At 42.1% G+C, this 23,495-nt stretch overlaps 1 protein-coding gene across 1 annotated transcript in view; it reads right to left on the bottom strand.

The window, feature by feature from the left end:
* The window catches only part of ENTREP2 (endosomal transmembrane epsin interactor 2), a 1,041,875-nt gene that overhangs the window by 643,414 nt on the left and 374,966 nt on the right, over positions 1-23,495 (bottom strand). The gene's annotated exons all lie outside the window — the stretch shown is intronic.

The raw sequence follows: 23,495 nt of genomic DNA, 5'->3' as shown, positions 1-23,495 counted from the left end.
AAACAATGGAAAATTCAAAAGAATGTTGCTGGATACTTCATAATAATGTATTTTATGCTCTACATTGTTTCCATTGGTTATACAGAGAGAAGCATTGTGGACAAGCCGTTCATCATTTTCCATTACAATCTATCATAGTATTAGCAACATTTCATATGGAATATAAACTGTGCCCATTAAATTGCATTTTCTTATCCTTATTTGCAATCATTTAGTAGAAGATTTGGCCCCACAAGCTATGTCACAGCTCCAACCTCCAGAGAACTAGCGCTAAAGAAAAATGTATTGTCATACCAAAAAGACTGGCACAACTTTAGAAGATTATGTCTAATGGCACATCTGGCATATGGTCCTCTCCATTCTTTGTGAAAATTATGTCACACAGATAAAGCTCACAGCTTGCTCAATATAGCTCTGTCTGCAATTTATCTCTGGTCAAGTAAACGTCAGCAACAATCAGTATTTAATAAATCCCCTGTCCCCCTGAATGCAGAGTGTATTTGCAGCCGGTGACGTGGCCTTAGAAATAGCATTTTTTTCCTCTTGAGGCCAGTCATTACAGTTTAAAGGACTAAAAACTGCATTGTCATCAACCTTATTGTGCCATGCAATAGAGTGACTTTCTAAACTGAAGGGATCAGTTTTGTTGTTTGTGCCATCATACTCTGTAAAGGACACCTGAACTCTCAAGTATAAAAAATAGAAAATACTGTTCACAAGTAAAATCCTGGTGCCTAGGTGTAACCCCATTATATTAATACTTAAATAAAATCACCTTATCGCAATAGTTGTGGGCTGAAACAACATATTGCACCCATGGGAGGGCTTGCAGGAAGAGCTTACAGGGTCACCATGTTCGTGAAAAAAAAAAAGCAAGTAAAAAAATAATATAGTGTAGACAATTGTGACAGAAGTCATATTGTTATTGAATGTTAGTAAAGTTACCTATCCTTTTCATTCTGCAGCGCTGTAATTTTCTGTAAAATAGCTACCTGGAGTAGTTCTGTACACAGATGGTGCACAGAATGCCCCCAGAAATGCCATTTCCTGCTTATGTGATTGGTTTACTGATTTTCCTAGAGGTCTGCACTAAGTTGCAAAAATGATTTTGCGCATCTCCTGCAACAAAAAAGTTTTTTTTGTGAGAAATCACTTCTAAAGGGATGCAGACCCTGCAATTTTCCTCATTAGAGCCCTGCAGGTACAGCAGCTGATTGATAATTATAAAACCACTGCCACACAGATTCACTTGGCAAATGGACACAGACAAACAGCTATTTCTTCAGAATAACAAAAAGTAAGAATTTGCAACAAAGTTCATTAAAATCCTTGCAATGTACACAGATCCCGGAGAAAGTTTGGGGCACAAATGCCTGTAGGGGGTCTATATTGCTACTGGTCTTCAAAAGGGCCCAGTATTAATATATTTAAAACTCCCTTTTACTAAGCCTTGTATTATGGACAATTGAACATTAGACAAAGGTTAAATATACAAAACTATGGGGATGATTTACTAAAGGCAAACCCATTTTGCACTACAAGTGCACTTAAAAGTATACTGAAAGTGCAGTCACTGTAGATCTAAAGGGGAAGATCTTAAACGAGGGGAAGCTCTGTTGATTTTGATCATCCAATCACATGCAAGCTAAAATGCTGTTTTTTATTTCCCTTGCATGTCCCCCCTCAGATCTACAGCGACCACACTTCCAAGTGCCCTTGTAGTGTAAAGTGGATTTGCCTTTAGTAAATAAACCCCTAAGTCTCTATATTCTGTTTTCAGCTTTGTGCAACGCACTGGGGTAAACAATATCTGGAAAGCCATTAAGTTATAAAGTGGTACTGGAGAATTACTGACTTGTAAACTTTTGTTTAGAATACCTATAAAATCAGTGGTTCTCAACTTGTTGGCCTATTTACCCCTCCAAAGGTCAGGTAGGTGTTTAGGTAAACTATACTGTACGTATATTCATGCTATGAAAGACCATGTTAAAGAAAGCAGAGAAATGTTTTTCATAACTTTTCATAGAATACTAATGATGAAGTAGAAGGTGTAAATTGTACCTGCACTCAACAAAAAATAGATTTGCTATCTTTTTAGCAAAGTCTGGGAATGTTGTGCTCAAGCAGTGCCCTGAAAACTCTACTGTTTGACTTGAATTTCTCCTGAAAAATAGCAATTGAATTCCTGTACCTCCAGCATTATTGCTTTATATCTGCATCAAAAGATTATTTAAAGCACTGTGGGATTTATTTACTAAAGGCAACACCACTTTGCACTTGTCAGCAGAGCTACCCCTCATTTTGATCTTCACCTCAGATCTACAGCAACTGCACTTCCAAGTGCATTTTCGGTGCACTTGTAGTGCAAAGTGGATTTGTCTTTAGTAAATCAACAACCTGCGTCTGCTTGTCTCACACGATTTGGAGATGTCACTAATGTACTGCTCATTGTACTCCTTGCTGGAGAAAAAGCAGTACCTGAGGACCTGCAGTGCAAGGATCTCTTTGTTTCTGCTTCATTAATTCTGTGAATCTATGACTCCTGAATCCTTTCAGCTTTTTCATTCCTCCATCAGTCATCAGCTCTGACAAGTGGAAGCAAAGCCCTCTCTCTACTAAAATGGATGCCTCCAAACAGAGACACAGCATAGAACAAGTCATGGCAAGAAAAAGTCAGCTGTATAGAGCTTGCAGGTAATGCTGGTGACTAGTACTTTACTATCTGCTTGTCTTTTTTGCATACAGCGTCCAAAGTGCAGGTTCTCTTTAACTGCTTCCCGACCACCTCACACAGATATACGTTGGCAGAAAGGCATGTACAGGCAGAATCATGTACCTGTACGTTGCCCTGTACGAGGTGGCAGGGGCGCGCCTGTGGGAAGCTCCGTGAGTCGGGTTCGGGGATACCCGCGATTGCCTCACAGAGAGGAAGAACGGGGAGATGCTAAAGTAAACAAGCATCCCCCCCGTTCTGCCCAGCAACAGTATCACTGATCTCTGCTCCCTGTGATTGGAGCAGAGATCAGTGATGTGTAAAACACAGCCACGCCCCCCACAGCTAGCAACATGCCCCTAGGACACACTTAACCCCTACACTGCCACCTAGTGATTAACTTCTTCCCTGCCAGTGTCATTTACACAGGAATCAGTGCATTTGTAAGCGCTGATTGCTGTATAACTGACAATGGTCCCAAAAATGTATCAAAAATGTCTGATGTGTCCGCTATAATGTTGTAGTCACAATAAAAATCGCTGATTGCTGCCATTTAAAAAAAAAATTATAAAATGCCATAAAACTATCCCCTATTTTGTAAACGCTATAACTTTTGCGCAAACCAATGAATAATCACTTATTGCGATTTTTTTTTACCAAAAATATGTAGAAGAATATGTATCGGCCTAAACAGAGGAAAAAAATAGTTTTTTATATAGTTTTGGGGGATATTTATTATAGCAAAAAGTTAAAAATAATGCGCTTTTTTCAAAATTGTCGCTCTTTTTTTGTTCATATCGCAAAAAAAAAAATGCAGGGGTGATCAAATACCACTAAAAAAAAAAGCTCTATTTGTGGGAAAAAAGGACGTCAATTTTGTTTGGGAGCCACGTTGCACGACCGCGCAATTGTCAGTTAGAGCAACGCAGTACCGAATCGCAAAAAGTGTTCTGGTCAGGAAGGGGGTAAATTCTTCCGGGGCTGACGTGGTTAAAGGTGATTTCCCCTTTTTTTTTCCCTGAAAAAAAACGATAAACTGTAACTGAGTGGATATAAAGAAAAAAACATTTCAAATGGTGATAAAATAGCCATGTAAATTGTTAAATCATAAATAGTGTGGCACTAAATTCAACCAATGTGTATTATAGCTCTGTGATAAGCAGCATAAGACAACAAATGTGCTTCAACAGTTTTATAAACTCTCAGTTAATAGCATATATTAAGTGCTAAATATGTGTGAATATATATATATATATATATATATATATATATATATATATATATATATATATATATATATATATATATATATACATAACCATAAACATAATAAATAATAAAATAATAATAAAATAATAATCTATAAAAAACAATATAAATCAATATAAATGTGATAATCGGTTCATATCAGCCCTGTTGGGCAGGACATCCAAGATCCGGTGCTGTGCAAACCACACAAAAGTGAAAACAATAGTTCTTTCAGATATTAGGTGAAGTGCTGTGTTAATTCTTCAAATAAAGTGACTTTGTTATTCCATGCAATCCAATGGGGTTGATTTACTAAAGGCCAATCCAGTCTGCACTACAAGTGTACTGCAAGTGCACTTGGAATTGCAGTCACTGTATATCTGGTAAAATAAACCCCACTGTTTCCTCCGTGTGCTCCACCACTGTGTGCAATGCCCGCTCACCTTAAGATTCAATGTAACTCGCTTCTATTGAATCAGCTATCTCCATTAGGAACATAGCTCTCAGTGATTGAATGATAGTGACGCTCAAACGGCCAACAAATGGAAAATATTATCACAGAGCTATAATACACATTGGTTGGATTTAACGCCACATCATTTATGATTTAACAATTTCCTGTGTATGTGGTGACACTACAGGTGTTGGCAGCATTATCCATTAATAGATAGTCTACTACATTTATGTTTTTAGTTTTATTAACATATTTTTTTTTTGGCACAATCTGTCATTATTAGACACAGTGTAGCGTACACGGGTTATTACACTTTATGAAATAGCCATGTAAACAGTCTATTTTTATTACCGTGGAGGAAAGTTAAATATCCTCAGATTTATATTACTATCTGTATACTCATTGGAAATGTTACTCCACTTCCTGTCCTGGTGGCAACATTGTTATCAACACAGAAAGTGAGGGAAATATCTTCAAGGCGATCACAGACAGAAATGAATGTCTAATAGAGGCTCTAATGCCGCGTACACACGATCGGAATTCTCACTGGAAAAAGCTCTGACGGTTTTCCCGTTGGAAAAATTGAGTACATGCTATCAAATTTTTGCTGGCGGGAATTCGGCCAGCTAAATACCGATTGGAGCATACACACGGTCGCATTTTCCGATGAAAAGCTCTCATTTTCCGATCGTGTGTACGCGGCATAACTCTTGCTTGCACTATGCAAAACATTTACCTCAAAGTATACATAAACCCAATCACTAAAATGTCATATAAACTTTAACATTTTAATTGGGAAAGTAATATTCAATATTATTAACTGCTTCATCCCCAAAAGATTTTACCCCCTTGCTGAGCAGAGCACTTTTTGCATTTTGGCAGTGCGTCGCTTTAACTGACAATTGCGCAGTCGTGCGACATTGCACCCAAACAAAATTGACATCCTTTTTTTCCCACAAATAGAACTTTCTTTTGATGGTATTTGATTGTCTCTGTGTTTTTTATTTTTTGCATTATAAACAAAAAAAGAGTGACACTTTTGAAAAAAACCCACAATATTTGTTACTTTTTGCTATAATAAATGTCCCCCAAATATATATATATATAAACTTTTTTTTTCCTCAGTTTAGGCCGATAAGTATTCTTCTACATATTTTTGGTAACAAAAAAATAGCAATAAGCGTATATTGATTGGTTTGCGCAAAAGTTATAGAGTCTACAAAATAGTTTTATGTCATTTTTTGTATCATTTTTTCTATTTGTAATGGCGGTGATCTACGATTTTTATAGTGACTGCGACATTAATGGCAGACATATCAGGCACTTTTGACACTATTTTGAGACCATTGCCATTTATACAGTGATCAGTGCTATAAAAATGCACTGATTACTGTGTAAATGACACTGGCAGTGAATGGGGTTAACCACTAGGAGGCGATGAAGGGGTTACGTGTGTCCTAGGGAGTGATTCTAACTGTGGGGGATGGGCTTCAACTCACATGACAGCGATCACTGCTCTCGATGACAGGGAGCTGTGATCTCTGTCATGACACAAGCCAGAACAGGGAAATGCCTTGTTTACACTTCCCCATTCTGCAGCTCCGTGACACGATCGACGGGAGACCGGAGAACATCGAATCCGCCTGTACCGTGGGCACGGTCGCGCTGTATGTGTCGGGCACATGTGTTGCCTGCTATCCCCACCTCTTAAAGGGGATGTACAGGTATGTCCATTTGCCCAACGCTGCCATTGTGCCAACGTATATCAGCGTGTAGCGGTCGACAAGTGGTTAAATATATATCTAGTGATCCTGCCATAAAGGTCCTTTTTGCAGGCACTTACTGTTATAGAGTGGCAATGCTGTGTCCCTGGCCTTGTAAATATGCTTCTATTTTGTCACAATATCAATGGACTTCCACTGGAAAATACAAGTGGCTGTTTTAACACACCATACGTGGCATGGCCCACTGTTGTCACCATCAGGGAACCTGCCCAGGAAAATGTGAATGCAATTATCCTAGGAGTGCATAAATGTAGAAAGTATGTAGCTGCAAAAGAGGCTGCACTAGATCAACAGTACTGACATCCAACAAACTATGAAAGAATAGCGAAAAATAAGCATTTTATTTAAAAAATGCTGCTTGTTTATTATCGCATACATATAGGGGTTGATTTACTAAAGGCATATAGACTATGCACTTTGAAAAAGTGCAGTTGCTCTGAGACTTAGTAAATGAGGTAAAGCTTCACTTTGCAAAGAATACCCAATCACGTGCAAGGAAAATCATTTTTTTTTTTTAAAAACAGCATTTTTGCTTGCACATGAATGGATGACAGAAGTCAGCAGAGCTTCTGTTCATTTGCTAAGCTCTCTACTTTAGGTAGAAGAATATAATATTCAACATGTAGACTTATTTATGTCCATAATTCCACTCTTTGGGCTTCAGATACTTTGATTTTGAAGGGCCGCTTACTGGAAAACAGCCATAAGGTATCATTAGTCATTCTGCATTGAAGGTGAATGTCTCATAGTAAGACAAGAAATAGATTTCATAACTTTGTTTTTATTTTTTTGACAATTGCTTTGCCTGTAAGAAAAGAAGATCCAGAAAACAATTTATCATGTATCAAGGGTCAGTAAACTGAGTGACAATAGTCAGACAACCATATAACTCTGAAAACACAGGAAAAACAGAGATAATAACACACGCTCCAAGGATGGCAATCAGCATTGTGCTATAATAATGTATATTGTCACACACATATTTGTTATAGATTAAGGCTACCTTTTAAAATAATAATAATAATACATGCACATATTATTCCAGCAAAAAAAAAAGCTCAGTTAATATTTTCTTGCAAAGGGCCTGCAAAGCATTGCAGCTGCGATCAGTGGATCATAAGTGCAATGCAAGGTTCCTTCGGACTCTTCCTTCAGCTCTATGTCCGTACCATGAATAGGACTTACAGTTAGCAAACTGAAGGAAGTGTCAATGGACTATGAGTGTGGTCAGGGCCGCTGATAAGGCAGTACAACCGGTCCTGTTGTACAGGGCCCGGGCTCAATAAGCTCCACAGGGGGACTCGGAAGCTTTATAGTTAATTTCTGCTTAAATTAATAAAATAATTTTGCTAAATCACATCCCCACTTCTACTTGCTTATCAGGGTGTAATTACATTTTCCTTGGCACCATCCGGTCAATAGGGGGGGTCAGAAGGTAAGAGCAGAGGGGGGACTTTTTTCCCATTTTCAGGGCGCAGGCAGATTAGTCCTTGCTGCATATTGAGCTTCACCTGTAATAGTTCCGGCCGTGGCTGTCCACTGCTTATGCCGGCAGGGTGATCCTTTTGTACACTGCTCCCTCGGTAAGTGTAGTGGACTGAGATTGACAAGAGGCAGGCAGACAGCTGAGGACAACGTTGACAATCATCAGTATTTTTACTGGCAGCCAGTAAAAAACAGGCACTTTTTCTCCTGCCAGTAAATGACAGTCGCAGAAATAAGTTGCCAGTAAAAAGTATGGCTTTGATGCTAGGCTCAAACTGCGCACACACAGTTCCAGTCTGAAGCCGGCCGAGACTATTCCAGGGCCTTTTTCAGTATGTTCAGGTGGTGCAGGCGGAGGTTGGGTCTGGTGGAGGCGGTGCCTGTGCATGCTGTGTGATGTCATAATTCAAGGGAGCTGAACAGAGCGGCCAGAGCTTCGTGTGTGAGTCTGCGGGACGGGAGAAAGGTAAGACAGGAGCGGGACTGTCGGTGCTGTTTGGAGTGGAGGGACCACCTGGCACGGCGAGAGACTGTCACTGTGACTCAGGAGGGGACATGTCATGCTACTGTTACTGTGTCACTGTGAGAGACAATTTTATGTGTGTGTGCCGCCCATTCTAATTTCTTTCCCTCCTGAGTCCTGTTCCTCAGCTACTTATTTACTATATTGAAAATAAAAAAAATATGTTTTTTGCCTTAACATCTACCCTAAATCACATCGATATTGTACTTGTTTGTACCCTAAATACTGAAATCTGCACTTTAAACTGTAATTTTGTAACTTTTGAACATGCCAGTAAAAACTTTGACTAAATTATGGGTGTCATGTCCGTAATTTTCAATTTGGTAGGTTGGCAATATTGGGTGAGAGGGAGCAGTGTGTCTAATTTGTTGGCAGTACACAGCTTCAGGCAAGTGGCAGCACACACTAAACCAGGGGTGCCCAACCTTTTGAAGAGCGAGGGCCACTTAAGCAACTAACCGGTAATCGGTCGCAGGCCACAATGAGCAGAGCGGGTGGATGGCATGTCCATGTACACTCTGCATTTGGAGAGCAGACACGGACGCAGCCCACGATACTTTTTAGCGGATCGTATTGGAGGTAGAACAAAAGTCGGTTTATGTTTGCCTCTCCTTAGAGGTGAAAGGGGGGTCCAATTGGTTGGACTGTCGGAACTGACCATGTGAAAGGGGTCCAAGGTTGATTTCAAACTGATGCGCTGCGGTTTACCAGTACCCTGCGTTCAACGCAGTATACCTTTTGGCTTTCCTGCAGTTTGCAATAGATTTCTATTATATTCTGCAGGTTTAGTGCACTTTCAGAAAGCTCACCAAACTCGCAGGTAATAATAGAAGTCTATGGCTCAGTGCAGGTAATTGCTCTGCACCTGCGGATCAGTTTGAAAGCAGCCCAGTAACTACTGCAGAAAAGATATGCCCATATATACACACTAATGATTTTAGTAATAAACAGACCTTCAATAACAGTATTCTTTCTATTCTATCCGAGAGCAGGAGGTCGAGGGCCACATCAGAGGGCTCCGCGGGCCACGTGTGGCCCCCCGGCCACTGGTTGGGCACCCCTGCACTACACACACAGTGACGCTGACTACTCTGGAAGGAAGGTACAGCCCCCAAACTCCCCATGGAAGGTGTCTTATGATCATCATCATTATGATGATCACAGCACAGCAGGCGCTGACTTTGTGAACTATACTGTGTGTTACACACTGTAACACGGAACAGCCATAACGAAGTCAGCACCCAACAGCCATGAGACACTGTGACAGAGCCATACAGCACCTGCTGTGTTGTGATCATCATAATGATGATGATCATAAACATGAGATTTTATTTAACTTGTGTTTAATGGGGCAGTAAAAAACACATCTGGGCCATGTTTTTACTGCCCCCAGCCAATCCCCTTTAATAACTTTTCACTCAAGCTTTCCAATTAGGTCCACCTGTCAGTTTTTTTTTTTTATGTGGGTCTGATTGAAAGCTCCATGTAAGTCTACAGGAGTCCAAGAATGTCTCGAATTTTAAGATTAATAGGGAGAAAACTGAAATACTAAATGTTTATACCTCCCCAAAGGAGAAAAGAGAACTTAGAGCTCTTTTCCCCTTTGTGTGGAAAGAAAAAGGTCTAAAATATTTGGGAGTGTATCTATCGGCATCAGTTGTAGACTTATACCAGGATAACTATCTCCCTCTCCTCAATAGAATTAAACAAGATCTTAAAGGATACCCTGTACATAGATTGTCATGGTTCGGTAGGATAAGTGTAATTAAAATGATGATCCTTCCAAAAGCTCTATATATTTTTCAAAGTCTCCCAATTAATGTTCCAGGGGCTTATTTTAAAACTATTAAATCCTTGATCCAGAAATGTATATGGAATAGAAGAGGAAGTCGTATTTCCTATAAGACAATGAGTAGACCTAAGGATGGGGGGGGGTATCCCTTCCAGACTTTCAGAAATATCACATAGCAGCAGTAGTGAGGAGAATTCTGGATTGGGTCTACAACGCCCCATATAAAAAATGGGTATCACTGGAAGATAATATGAGTAAAGTTGCCCTGAGTCAGACCATCTGGATCCCAATGAAGTTTAGAGGTCTCCCTAGAGGAATATCCCCGATTACAACGGAAACATTAAGAGCATGGGATGGGGTACTTAAAGGTACAGTAGGGCAAAATAATAGCCCTCTAATGCCCCTGTCAGGAAATAACTACTTTCCCCAGGGGAAAAATAAAAAAGGGGAGGAGGGAAGGACATTTCTTTCTTTTTTTTTTTTACGATAATAGTCACATAAATTTATGGAAGAAGGGAGTGGGGATAGAGGGAGAGGAATCCCCACCTTACACATATTACATATTGATATTAAGAAAAAGAGTCACGGGAAGAGGAAATAGTAAGGTCAAGATAGGATTTATAAGGTGATAATTTAAATCACAGGGGTGTAGAAAACTTGTCTCTCCCCCCCTCCCCCCTTTTTTTTCTCACTATAGAGGTATATTAAGGATTGATCCAGTCGGGTACCCAATGTAAACCCCTTTTCTTCTTGTTTTTATATGAATATTGAAAATATTGAATATCATTATGAATGTTATATAAAGTGATTTGTAAGAGTATGTACAAGAAAATTTTTATTGTCTTTTGTAAATGTGGAAAATTTAATTAAAAATACTTAAATTAGGAGTCCAAGAAAAGGACTGCATTATTTTCTTTTTTTCCAGACCTAAACATGACAGATCAGAGGTAGCCACATGTAAATGGACATGAGCCCGTTTACATCAAGCATCACAAGTCAACCCCTGTCTGATGTGTGGTGTATGTGGACACAAACTAAATGGGCATGGATCTCAAAACACTGACATCTGCCTCATTTAGCTCCAATTCAGCAGGGAATGCGCTCACAGATCCCACGATGAGTGGAGCGGCTTTCTTTGAAAGAACCCTAATGCTGGAGAAGCAGCGGAGGGGATATTACATATTCTGGAACAGCAATGCTTTTAACCCCACTGTCACCACCTATCATGTTGTCTGCTCAACAAGATTTTCTTCAAGGCAGGTGGGTGGGGTTGGTGGCAGGGTCAGGTAGGCTGTACAGGGCCCCATTATTTCTAACAGCGGCCCTGAGTGTGAGAATCACTGCACTTGTGTTCCACTGAGAACTACAAGACCATCTGCCAACTATGTTACATGTAATCTCTAAACATATAATGTTTATATAATGGTATAATGGTGTGAAAATATTTTTGAACATTTTGGTATGTTATGTTTAGAGCAGCCCACTCATTTCAGTTGGCTGCAACAATTGTACAATTATTTTCATGTTCTGCAGGAATACGTGTGACAATGCACACGCTCCCGCAACGCATAGGTATGAACTATGCTTTAAGAAAATATGAGCAGGGAGAAATATCACACTGTAATTTTTGGCCTCCTTTTGAAAAATGCTAGATGCTTGATTGCCCCTGCCTTCAATACTTTGTGAGACAGTAACCTGAAGGAAGCATGCAGAAAATAAGCAATTAGGGCTGATTATAGTTAACTGTTAATAAGAGGTTAAATAGGGACATGAACTACATGAACTATCATCAAATGCAGATGAGCAGTCACACCTTCGCTCTGCATCCCTTGTAATATCTGAATGACTATACTTGAATCTATGGGGTTGATTTACTAAAAGCAAAAAGGCTATTCACTTTGCAAGGGATTTTTTCCTTAGCTTAGTGAAAGAGGTGAAACTCTGATCCAATCATGCACAAGCAAAAATACTGTTTTCTTTTTATTTTTCTTGCAAATGGTTGGGCATTCTTGCAAAATGAATTTTCACCACATTCAAGCTGGGAAGCTCTATACAAATCCCTTCAAATTGAAAATTCCCTTGCAAAGTTAACAGTTTAGTTGCCTTTGGTAAATCAACTCCTTAATATATTTTGTATCATCCATTGTAATGGAGAAGATCTAACAAGCAAAGTCTTCACACCTTTTTAAACCCAATATGATGTACTATGCTATTAACAGTGTATGCTTGTTTACTGTATAGTTTATAACATTATGGAATATGGTGGACCCATATTGTCTCATATAATATATGCACTTCCTATGATTTCCACCATAGCTAGCTATTCAATTTTTTTACCCTTAAGGTATTTTTGAACTTTTTGACTCAAATCCAAAACAAACAGAGAAAAGTCACAGCACTGCCCTAGTTCGTCTGGTGTGAAATGTCCAAAAGGTGATGTATAAAATGTCCCAAATGTGGAGATGAAATTTGCACCAGGGTTCAAAAGTGTCTCTTAAATACTTTGTCTAGATGACAATAAGAATAAAAATATCAAAAATCAATACAAAAGGGCTGTGGTCTCTATTGGAAACAGGCAGCTTGCACTGGGGTCAGGGAACCAACATTAAAACAAAAGAGGGGAGGGAGAGAGAGGTGTAATACTGTGTATTAAAACACAGTGACAGGTTTAACTCACAGGATGGTTATAGGTGTCTGTATGTGCCCAGGAGGGCTGGGAAAAGGATCCCACATGGGATCCTGGAGTTGTCCTAGCTGCAGCGACAGCTCTGTAGAGACAGGATAGAGGGTGCTGAAACCACGAGCTGGAGGGACCCAAATGACACCTGTCAAACATCCAAAGGAACCGACCAATCAGAACGCATTTCAGAGGCTAGTTATAACCACTTCCTTAGCTAAACTGCTGAGGAAGGACTCATAACTAGCCTGTGAAAACATATTTCAATTGGTTGATTCCTCCTAAGGTTTGAAAAGGTATCATTTGGCTCCCCCCAGCTCGTGGTTTCAGATTGCTCTCTCCTGTCTCTACAGAATCGCTGCTGTGGCTAGGACAAATCTATGATCCCGTGCAGGATCCTTTGCCCAGCCCTCCTGGGCACATACAGACACTTATGGCCATCCTTTCAGTTAAACCTGTGACTGTGTTTTAATATATACTTATTAAACCTTGTTACACTATTGGTCGCCTGGCACCACTCTCTCCCTCCCCTCTTCTTAAACTTTTTGACTCTCCATCTCACATCAAATACCTTGCTTAGAATTACTTGGAATAGTTCCATTACTGTGTGTGTTGGCTTCCTGCTAACAGTAACTCCTAAATGTATGATGATGATGGGGAACTGATCACATTTATTCACGTTTTTTTCTACTCCAATGCCAGAATAGTTTCCAGGGGATTCTGAATGACATAGTATGAAGGTTCTTAAAAAAGTTTCCTCGATTCATTTTAACTATGTTATATATCAAAGTGCGGAAACCTTTTAAAGACCCCTGGTACAATGGTCACACTCCCTGCTCTGTACATGACAGGTAATCAGGACATCCCGATTATAATGTCATGAGAAAAGCTCAGAAAGGTGTGCTTCTGCAAATATTAACCATCTAACAATAATCAGGTAGAATAAGAGGACCTATGTCCATATTATCTGATGACATTAACATAAATACTTAATATCTGAGACTCAAAAGTAGGGATGAGCCGAACACCCCCCGGTTCGGTTCGCACCAGAACTTTCGAACGGACCCCAAATTCGTACGAACTTTAGAACCCCATTGAAGTCTATGGGACTCAAACATTCAAAATGAAAAGTGCTAATTTTAACGGCTAATATGCAAGATACTGTCCTAAAAAGGGTTTGGGGACCTGGCTCCTGCCCCAGGGGACATGGGTCAATGCCTAAAATGTTTTTAAAAATGGCCGTTTTGGCGGGAGCACTGATTTTAATGACGATTAAAGTGAAAAAAAAGTGAAATATTCCTTTAAATATGGTGCCTGGGGGGTGTCTGTAGTATGCCTGTGAAGTGCCACGTGTTTCCCGTGTTTAGAACAGTCCCTGCACAAAATGACATTAAACGGAAATAACACCATTTAAAGCTGCTTGCGGTTTTAATGTTATATCTGGTTCCTGCAATATGGTTGAAAATCATTGAGAAAAATGGCATGGGTAGCCCTCCCTTCCCATTACCAGCCCCTTTGGGTCTTGTACGCATATTAAGGGGAACCCAGTACCCATATTAAAAAAAGGAAATGTGTGTGGCCCCCAGGCCCTATATACTCAGAACAGCAGTATACAGGCGGTGCAAACAAGACAGGGACTGTGTAGGTTTGTTGTGTTAAGTTGAATCTGTTTGTAATTTTCAACTGGTACATTTTTAAAGTGTAGCTCCAGTCAAAAAAACTATTTTTAAGCTTTTTGGAAAACATAGGGAAGGGTTATCACCCCTGTATAATTTGTTTGGTCGTCCATCTTTTTTCATCTCACTTGCTGTTGTCTCCTTCCGTTTGCAAGTAGGAGATGTTTGTAAGTTGGATGTTTGAAAGTAAGGGTCTGCCCTATATGCTCTGCATAAATGGCGGAACAAGGTGTTGGTTTTGCCACAACATTGTAAGCCCTGAAAGTGACTCTTGGTGGGCGCTGGAGCGCCCTGCTGTGAACGATTATATCAAGAATTGTAATTACATGCCATTGTTGAACAGTGGTAGAAAAATTGACCTTTGGTGGTTTTGGTGCTGTGCCACAACACTATAAGTCCTCACAGTTACTCTGGGTGGGCACAGGAACGGGCCCTCCTGTGAAATATTATATCAAGAATTGTAATTACATGTCCCTGTTAAACAGGGGCAGAAAAATTGGGCCTTAGGCACTGGTGCTGGTGCCAACACACTGCAACCTCTCCCATATACTCTTGTTTTATTGCAGGAATTAGCCCTGCTGCAAAGCATTGCATCAAAAATTGTATTTAAACGCCCCTGTTGAACAGGGGCTGAAAAATTGGGCCTTAGGCACTGGTGCTGGTGCCACCACACTGCAACCTCTCCCATATACTCTAGTTTTATTGCAGGTATTAGCCCTGCTGCAAAGCATTGCATCAAAAATTGTAATTAAACGCCCCTGTTAAACAGGGGCAGAAAAATTGGGCCGTAGGCACTGGTGCTGGTGCCACCACACTGCAACCTCTCCCATTTACTCTAGTTTTATTGCAGGAATTAGCCCTGCTGCAAAGCATTGCATCAAAACTTGTAATTAAACTCCCCTGTTAAACAGGGGCAGAAAAATTGGGCCTTAGGCACTGGTGCTGGTGCCACCACACTGCAACCTCTCCCATGTACTCTAGTTTTATTGCAAGAATTAGCCCTGCTGCAAAGCATTGCATCAAAAATTGTAATTAAACGCCCCTGTTAAACAGGGGCAGAAAAATTGGGCTGATGGCATCACCCAGAGCCAGAAATGTTCTTCCAACATATCAGCGGAGGAGGAAGAGGATAGACAATCAACATAACAGGACAGTCACTCAGCATCAGCATAGGCAGTCTTGAAGGGATGTGATATTTCAAAAAAAATTATTCGGTTACATCAGCTTCAGGTGCTTGGTAGCTGTGGGTGATCCAAGACTGATTCATCTTGATGAAGGTCAGTCGATCAACTGATTCGGTGGACAGGCGCACCCTGTGATCGGTAACAAAGCCACCAGCAGCACTGAAGGTGCGTTCCGAAAGAACGCTGGATGCAGGACAGGCCAGTAGCTCAATTGCATACTGTGCAAGCTCTGGCCAGTGATCCATCCTCAAGACCCAGTAAGCCAGAGGATTTTCGGTGGGAAAGGTGTCCAAGTCTGACCTTGCCCCTAGGTATTCATGCACCATGTAAATCAGACGCTGGCGATGGTTGCTGGAACCGATCATACCTTGGGGCTGCGGACTAAAAAATTGTCTGAAAGCATCAGTCAGACGGCCACCTTTTCCACCGCTCCTTCTGACCGATGCCTCAGCAACGCGTTGTCCAGGACCAGGAGTTTGTAACCTCCCAGTCTCTGGGAACGCGTTGCACAGACCTTTCTGCAAGGCCTCCCGGAGATGTCTCATCCTCTGCTCCCTCTGCGATGGCAAGATAAGGTCGGCAACCTTACCCTTGTACCGTGGATCAAGGAGAGTGGCCAGCCAGTAATGGTCCCTCTCCTTGATCCGAAGAATATGAGGATCCTTCCGCAGGCTTTGCAGGATCAGGGAGGCCATGCAGCGTAGGTTAGCTGAGGCATTCGGTCCGGAGTCCTCTGGGTCACTAAGGACAACATGATCCGCAGCTACCTCCTCCCAGCCACGTACAAGTCCACGTGTTTCTTGGGACTGTAAATCATCCCTACAAGACTGCTGCTGCTGCTGCTGATGCTGAGTGCCAGCCTCCACCTCCATGCTGACACAATCATCCTCCTCCTCCTCTTCCTCCTCCTCATCCTCTTCCTGTGTGATGGGTGGCACAGCAGGAACACTGTCTGGATAAAGGGGGCCTTGAGAGGCAAGGAAGTCCTCCTCTTCCTGCCTCTGTTCTGCCTCAAGTGCCCTGTCCATTATTCCACGCAGCGTATGCTCCAAGAGGTGGACAAGAGGTACAGTGTCACTGATGCATGCACTGTCACTGCTCACCATCCTTGTGGCCTCCTCAAACGGTGACAGGACAGTGCATGCATCCCTGATCATGCCCCACTGGCGTGGTGAGAAAAAACCGAGCTCCCCTGACCCTGTCCTGGTGCCGTAGTCACACAGGTACTCATTGATGGCCCTCTGCTGCGTGTGCAGCCACTGCAGCATGGCCAACGTTGAGTTCCACCTGGTGGGCATGTCACATATAAGGCGGTTCTTGGGCAGGTTCAACTCCTTTTGGAGCTCAGCCAGCCGAGCACAGGCATTAAATGATCGGCGGAAATGCACACAGACTTTGCTGGCATGCTTCAGGACATCCTGTAAGCCCGGGTACCTGCCCAAGAACCGCTGCACCACCAGGATAAGGACGTGAGCTACACAGGGCACATGGGTCAGTTGTCCCTGTCGGAGGGCGGAGAGGAGGTTGGTGCCATTGTCGCAAACCACCATTCCTGGATTAAGCTGGCGTGGCGTCAACCACCTCTCGGCCTGCCCCTGCAGAGCTGACAAAACATCCGCCCCAGTCTGGCTCCTGTCCCCCAAACAAACCAGCGCAAGCACGGCATGGCATCGTTTTGCCTGCGTACTTGCGTAGCCCCTGGAACGCCTACGGAGCACCGCTGGTTCTGAGGACAGAGCACTGGAAGAGGCCATGGAGGAAGAAGAAGAGGAGGGGGTGGAGGCGAGAGGTGTGTCACAACCAATAGTAGCATTTTGGAGGCGTGGTGGTGGAACAACCTCCAACACTACTGCACCTTGTCCTGCATCCTTCCCAGCTGCCAGAAGAGTGACCCAATGGGCCGTGAAAGACAGGTAACATCCCTGTCCATGCCTGCTGGACCATGAGTCAGCGGTAATATGCACCTTACCGCTGACCGCCCTGTCCAGCGAGGCAAGGACATTGCCTTCCACATGCCGGTAGAGAGCCGGAATCGCCTTCCGTGAGAAAAAGTGGCGTTTGGGGACCTGCCACTGAGGAACCGCACATTGTACAAACTCACGGAAGGGGGCCGAGTCTACCAACTGGAAAGGCAGCAGTTGAAGTGCTAGCAATTTAGCCAAGCTAGCATTCAACCGCTGGGCATGTGGATGGCTGGGAGTGAACTTCTTTCGCCGGTCCAGCAGCTGGGGCAGGGACATTTGCCTGCTATAATCGGATGTGGGTGTACCGCTAGCAGAGTGCCCGGAAGCACTTGGCTGTGACACACCTAATTCTACACCTTCATTCCTCTCAGAGCAGGTTTCAGAGAGGACTGAAGGTCTAGTGGTGTTGGAGATGCCAGCTGATGAGGAGCAAGGAGAGGTCCGCTTTGTTCTTTGGTGTGGATCTTTGAGGCACGCTTGCCAACGAGCTGCATGGCAGGTCAACATATGTCTGGTCAAGCATGTGGTGCCCAAGCGGCTGATGTTTTGGCCACGCGAGATACGCTTGAGACATATGTTGCAAATAGCAGCGGTGTGATCTGATGCACTCGTCTCAAAAAAGGCCCACACCAAAGAACTTTTAGAATAACGCGCAGAGGCAGTGCCCTGCACAGGCGGAGCTCTGCAGTGTGATTCAGTCGGTGTGCTGCCCCTAAGCTGGCCCCCGGAGGGCATCCTGCCTCATTGGACATGTGCCTCCACCTCCTCCTCCTACTCCTCCTCCTCCTCCTCTCTCCTACCAGGCACCCACGTGGAGTCAGTGCCCTCATCATCCCCTCCCTCTTCATCGCTGTAGCAAACCTGGCAATATGCTGCAGCTTGTGGAACATGACTGCCAGATTGCTGTCCTTCTTGAGCATCCCCTCTCTCTGCATTCACGCTACTGCCTTCCTCTAGCTGAGTGTCATCATCAGAGGCTACAAAACACTGGCCATCCTCCTGGAGCATGTACCCAACACTGTGCTCAAAGATTTCAGGAGACTCCTCAGGAGGACGTGGTGGGTCTAGGGAAGGAGTCACTGATGATGACATTGAGACGAGGGAAGACGATGCGTTGGCAGATGCTTTGCTAGTACCCTGAGACTGGGTGAGAGAGGATGAGGAGGATGAAGAGGGCTTGGTCATCCATTCTACCAAGTCATTGGCATGTTGTGGTTCAACATGTCCAGCTGCCAAAAAGAAGGACAAGCGTGTCCCATGGCCACGTGCTGATGACAATGCACCGCGTCCACGACCAGCACTGTTGTCTCTAGACACAGAGCCTGCTTGCCCTCTTTTATCGGCTCGCGCCTGTCTGCCTCTCCTTGCTGGCCTTCCAGACATGGTAATGGCCTGAAGAGAGTTGGGTAAAACAGCAGTTGGGTAGTGTATATTGTGCTGGAGGCACACAACACCCACTAACTCCTGCAGATGCCTTTATTATAGAACACCAGAGATAAAGGGGTATACTGTAATGGAGTCACACAACACCCACTAAGCCCTGCAGATGCCTTTATTATAGAACACCAGAGATAAAGGGGTATACTGTAATGGAGTCACACAACACCCACTAAGCCCTGCAGATGGCTCTATTAGAGAACAGCAATAAAGGGTAGATACAGGTGTATATTGTGCTGGAGGCACAAAACACCCACTAACTCCTGCAGATGCCTTTTTTTTATAGAACACCAGAGATAAAGGGGTATATACAGATGTATACTGTGCTGTGCTGGAGGCACACACAACTTCCAATAACTCCTGCAGATGGCAAGTGGGCTCAAATAGAGAAGAGCTATATGTAGGTGGATATAGCGGTGTGTACAGGGTACAGAGCATGCAGACAGCACGCACAAGCTCCTAACACTACTGACTGCAAACTCTATTATAAAAGATAGATCACTAGCTATATAGGTGAGGTGAATATAGCGGTGTATACTGCGGTCAGAGCACACAGACAACAACCACTACAGAAGAGCAAGATCGAAAATCGGCCGATAACGATCGGTGTATACTGTGTTGAAGGTACACAGAACACCCACTAACTGCTTCAGACGCCAACACACTACACAAGGCCGCCGCGCTGGCGGCCTTATATAGTGTGGGGCGTGTACTACACAGCCTGAGCTATGATTGGCCACAGGCATCCTGCCTGTGGCCAATCATGGCTCTCCTCGCTGCTGGCGCTGTGATTGGCCAAGCATGCGGGGTCACAGTGCATGCTTGGCCAATCATGAGCCAGCAATGCACTGCGATGACGCAGTGCATTGTGGGCCGTGAGCGCCACGCGAATTTGGCGCGAACGGCCCATAACGTTCGGAATTCGCCGAACGGGGCGAACAGCCGATGTTCGAGTCGAACGTATGTTCGACTCGAACACGAAGCTCATCCCTACTCATAAGTATGCTTATACTTTAATTACGATCACACAATTCCTGGCTCACAGAATTACCTTATCTTTAACTGTTCCTAATGGATAAAATTTAGTTATACATGGGCAATGTGATATAAAACTTAAAGCCAGTAAAGTCTTTTCTATAAAGAATTATTGTTCAGTCGTGTTGGGTTCTTTTTTGTCCTCTCAGATAATACAACTGGCAATCATAGTAAGCATAATGAAAAATCAAAGTACTGTAATTTCTAAAGCATTTTATTTCACTGGCTATTTTGATCTTTTGCTGTTATAAAAAAAACAAGTGGAAGGCGCTACACTGAAGAAATAGGTATATTATATTTATTGAAGGTATAGCCCAGTCAGAATAGCACATTATGTGTATTATTGCAATTGCAGACAAAATGAAAGAGATAAGAACAGCCTGATTCAATAAATGCATACAGAATACAAATGCTTTTATTTGTCTCTGGCCGCATAAAGTCTAGTTGAAGGGGGAGCAGTGAAAGGACCACTTCGGAAGATGAAGAGCAAAAGCTTGGAAGATGAAGAGCAAAAGCTGTTCCTCCAATGAATAAAACAGAAAATAGGATTTTTTGTACTCAATCATAAAACTCCTTTCTCTGCATTCAATGGAGAGCACCTTCCAATATGTGATAATCTAAAGCAGAGCCATGTCCTCTAATGAATGAAAGAGACATTTATAGTCCCACGTGTCACATTTCTCAAAAAGAAAATTGCAAACTGGGCACATTCTGAGTATGTTATTTCATCAACATGATGTTTCCAAAGAGCAGTAATGTGATAGAACAGGCATTGACCAAGTAATTCTCAATACAGGCATATCCCACTTTTAAGTACACAATGGGGTTTATTTACTAAAGCTGGAAAGTGCAAAATCAGGCTAATTTCTGCATAAAAACCAATGAGCTTCTAACCCCAGCTTGTTCAATTAAGCTTTGGTAATAAAACCTTGAAGCTCATTGGTTTCTATGCTGAAGTGAGCCTGATTTAGCATTTTCCAGCTTTAGTAAATAAACCCCATTGTGTACTTAAAAGTGGGGTATGTCCGTACTAACTCTGCAATTACTACCAGACCTATTTAAATTTATTTACGCAAACTAAAACTGGAGCGTGTGAAATCTGGTGCAGCTCTACCAGAAACCAGTCAGCTACCATTTTTGTTTTTTGTCAAAGTTTAATTGAACAAGCTGATTGGCTACCATGCACAGCTTCACCAGATTTTGCACTTTCCAGTTTTAGTAAATTAACCCCAGAATAAGTCTACACCAAATTTACTATTTGGATCACGTATACATTTATACATGTTGCTTATGGGGGTTATTTACGAAAGGCAACTCCACTTTGCACTGCAAGTGCACTTGAAAATGCACTGAAAGTTCACTTGGAAGTGCAGTCGCTCTAAATCTAAGGGGTAGATCTGAAATGAGTGAAAGCTCTGCTGATTTTATCATCCAATCATGTCCAAGCTAAAGTGTTGTTTTGTATTTTCCTTGCATGTCCCCCTCGGATCTACAGCAACTGCACTTCCAGGTGCACTTGCAGTGCAAAGTGGATTTGCCTTTCGTAAATAACCCCCTATGTCCCCCTTAATCACCTCTTCTTAAGAGAGAATAAATTCAGTTCCACAAATCTTTCCACGAGCTCCTCCAAGCCTCTCATCAGTTTGGTTGCCCTTCTCTGCACTTTCTTCGGTTCCCCGATATTTTTTTGTGAACTAGGTTGACTCATCTAACACCATCTCTTATCTGTAGTAGGTGCTAATTGTAAAAGGTAATAGTTGGGCTGATTTACTAATGGAGTTGAGAATCTTCCCACACAAATGGATAGTTATTGGATAATTATGTGAACATTCACTTCAATTATCCAATAATGTGCAGATGAAAAAAATGTAACAGGAATTTACTTTTCACATGACTGGATAATTGACGTGAATATTCCCAACTCTTTTAGTAGATCAGTCTCACTGTCTCTACATGTTAATAAAATGCCTACCAACTATATACTCTGAGAAGGTGCACTCTTAGTTTCTGAAACATGAAGTGGGAGGTTTAAGATTGGGTTCACACTGTCATGCTGCATTAGTGAGCAAGCCTTAACATGTATTGCTCTAAAGCAAGGCTACCGAATGCACCAAAAAATGAACATGCATGGAGTATGCATGGCAAATCATGGCAATGAAATGCATATTGTCCTGTGCTGCAATGCAACGCGCATAATGTGTTACCACAGCATTGAAGTGTGAACGGGGGCCTAAATCTGTATTTGTAGCAATAATTTGTTTCTTTTCTAATTACAAAAGAGGGTTTATTTAGAAAAGTCTCTTGCAGAGAATACAATATTCTGTAACTTACATAAGTAACTTACACAAGTACATACTGGCTTTAATATTGTATTGGCAATTTAATTTACATGTAAAGGTACAGGTCATTTACAGGTATATAAAAATTATACTTTTGACCGAAAAGTTTGGAGAGTAGAAACTTTTTTTTCCTACTCAACAGGAAATGAAAGGGTAATATGAAGTAATCTCTTTATTAAGATATCCACTTGTTTCCGGAAAGAGTATAAATACTATAGAGATGTATAAATAATTTGATAGGGGTCAGGGCCTGTTGACATCTTCTTGAAAACTAGGCTACACAGTAGATGCACCTTTAGCACTGATTTACTATGCTGTGACTTCACTGCACACTCTGGCTGAAGAATGCTTTAAAAAGTTCTACATATGTATAAAGCCCGGTACACCCCTACCAGAAGTTTGGCAGTTTAGGAGAACTGTGTACCACTAACTGTTCAACAGAAGTTGGTTTAATGACCTGCTTCTGACGAACAGCCTTATTGGAAAACCAGCATTTGATCAGCACTTGAAGCTAATGGCTGTAAATACTGATTAGTATATTCTCACCGGGAAAGTTGTCAGAATACAAAGCATTGCATTGATGCAGTGGTCTGTTCTACCCACTGGTTGAAGGAAAAAAACTGTGCAGGTATACCTTGGTTTAGAGAAAGGACTCCCTTTTCCATGAGCTTGGTGTTACACCTATATGCCCCGAGCATGCACATTTCATTAACAATCATTTTCGTCTGCATCACTTGCTGAAGTCTCTCCAGCCATATCTCTGTCTCACAGTTATAACTATCAAAAAGGAACCAAGCAGCCTATGCAGATGCCTTAAATAGGGTGTATAACATTCTATAACAACAAACAGTGAACAGTTGTACATCTATTGCCATTGCATTTCTCATACAACTACAACTATGGATGTACAGAGGATTTATCTATTTCATACTGTATCCATAACTTCTCTTAGTTGGTAGACTTATCATTTTGCTGAATTTTTGTTGTGAAGATATTGAGTTTGATTAGGGCCAGCAAAACATGTTTAGGTCTACAACTAGACCTACTGCTGCATGTCTAGTTCAAGTAGAATGAATATTCCTGGGCTTGACACATTCACTTTTATGTAAACTGCATAACTGACATTCAGTGGTTTGTTTAGAATGTACATATTATGACCATTATTGGTTCAGTAATGTTTTACA

The sequence above is a fragment of the Lithobates pipiens genome, unplaced genomic scaffold (genome assembly GCF_037356315.1).
Source record: "Lithobates pipiens isolate NorthernLeopardFrog02 unplaced genomic scaffold, aLitPip1_a1.2 Scaffold_8, whole genome shotgun sequence".
Lineage (NCBI taxonomy): Eukaryota > Metazoa > Chordata > Amphibia > Anura > Ranidae > Lithobates > Lithobates pipiens.
The sequence above is the reverse complement of the archived record's forward strand: the minus strand, read 5'-3'. Positions and strand labels throughout refer to the sequence as shown.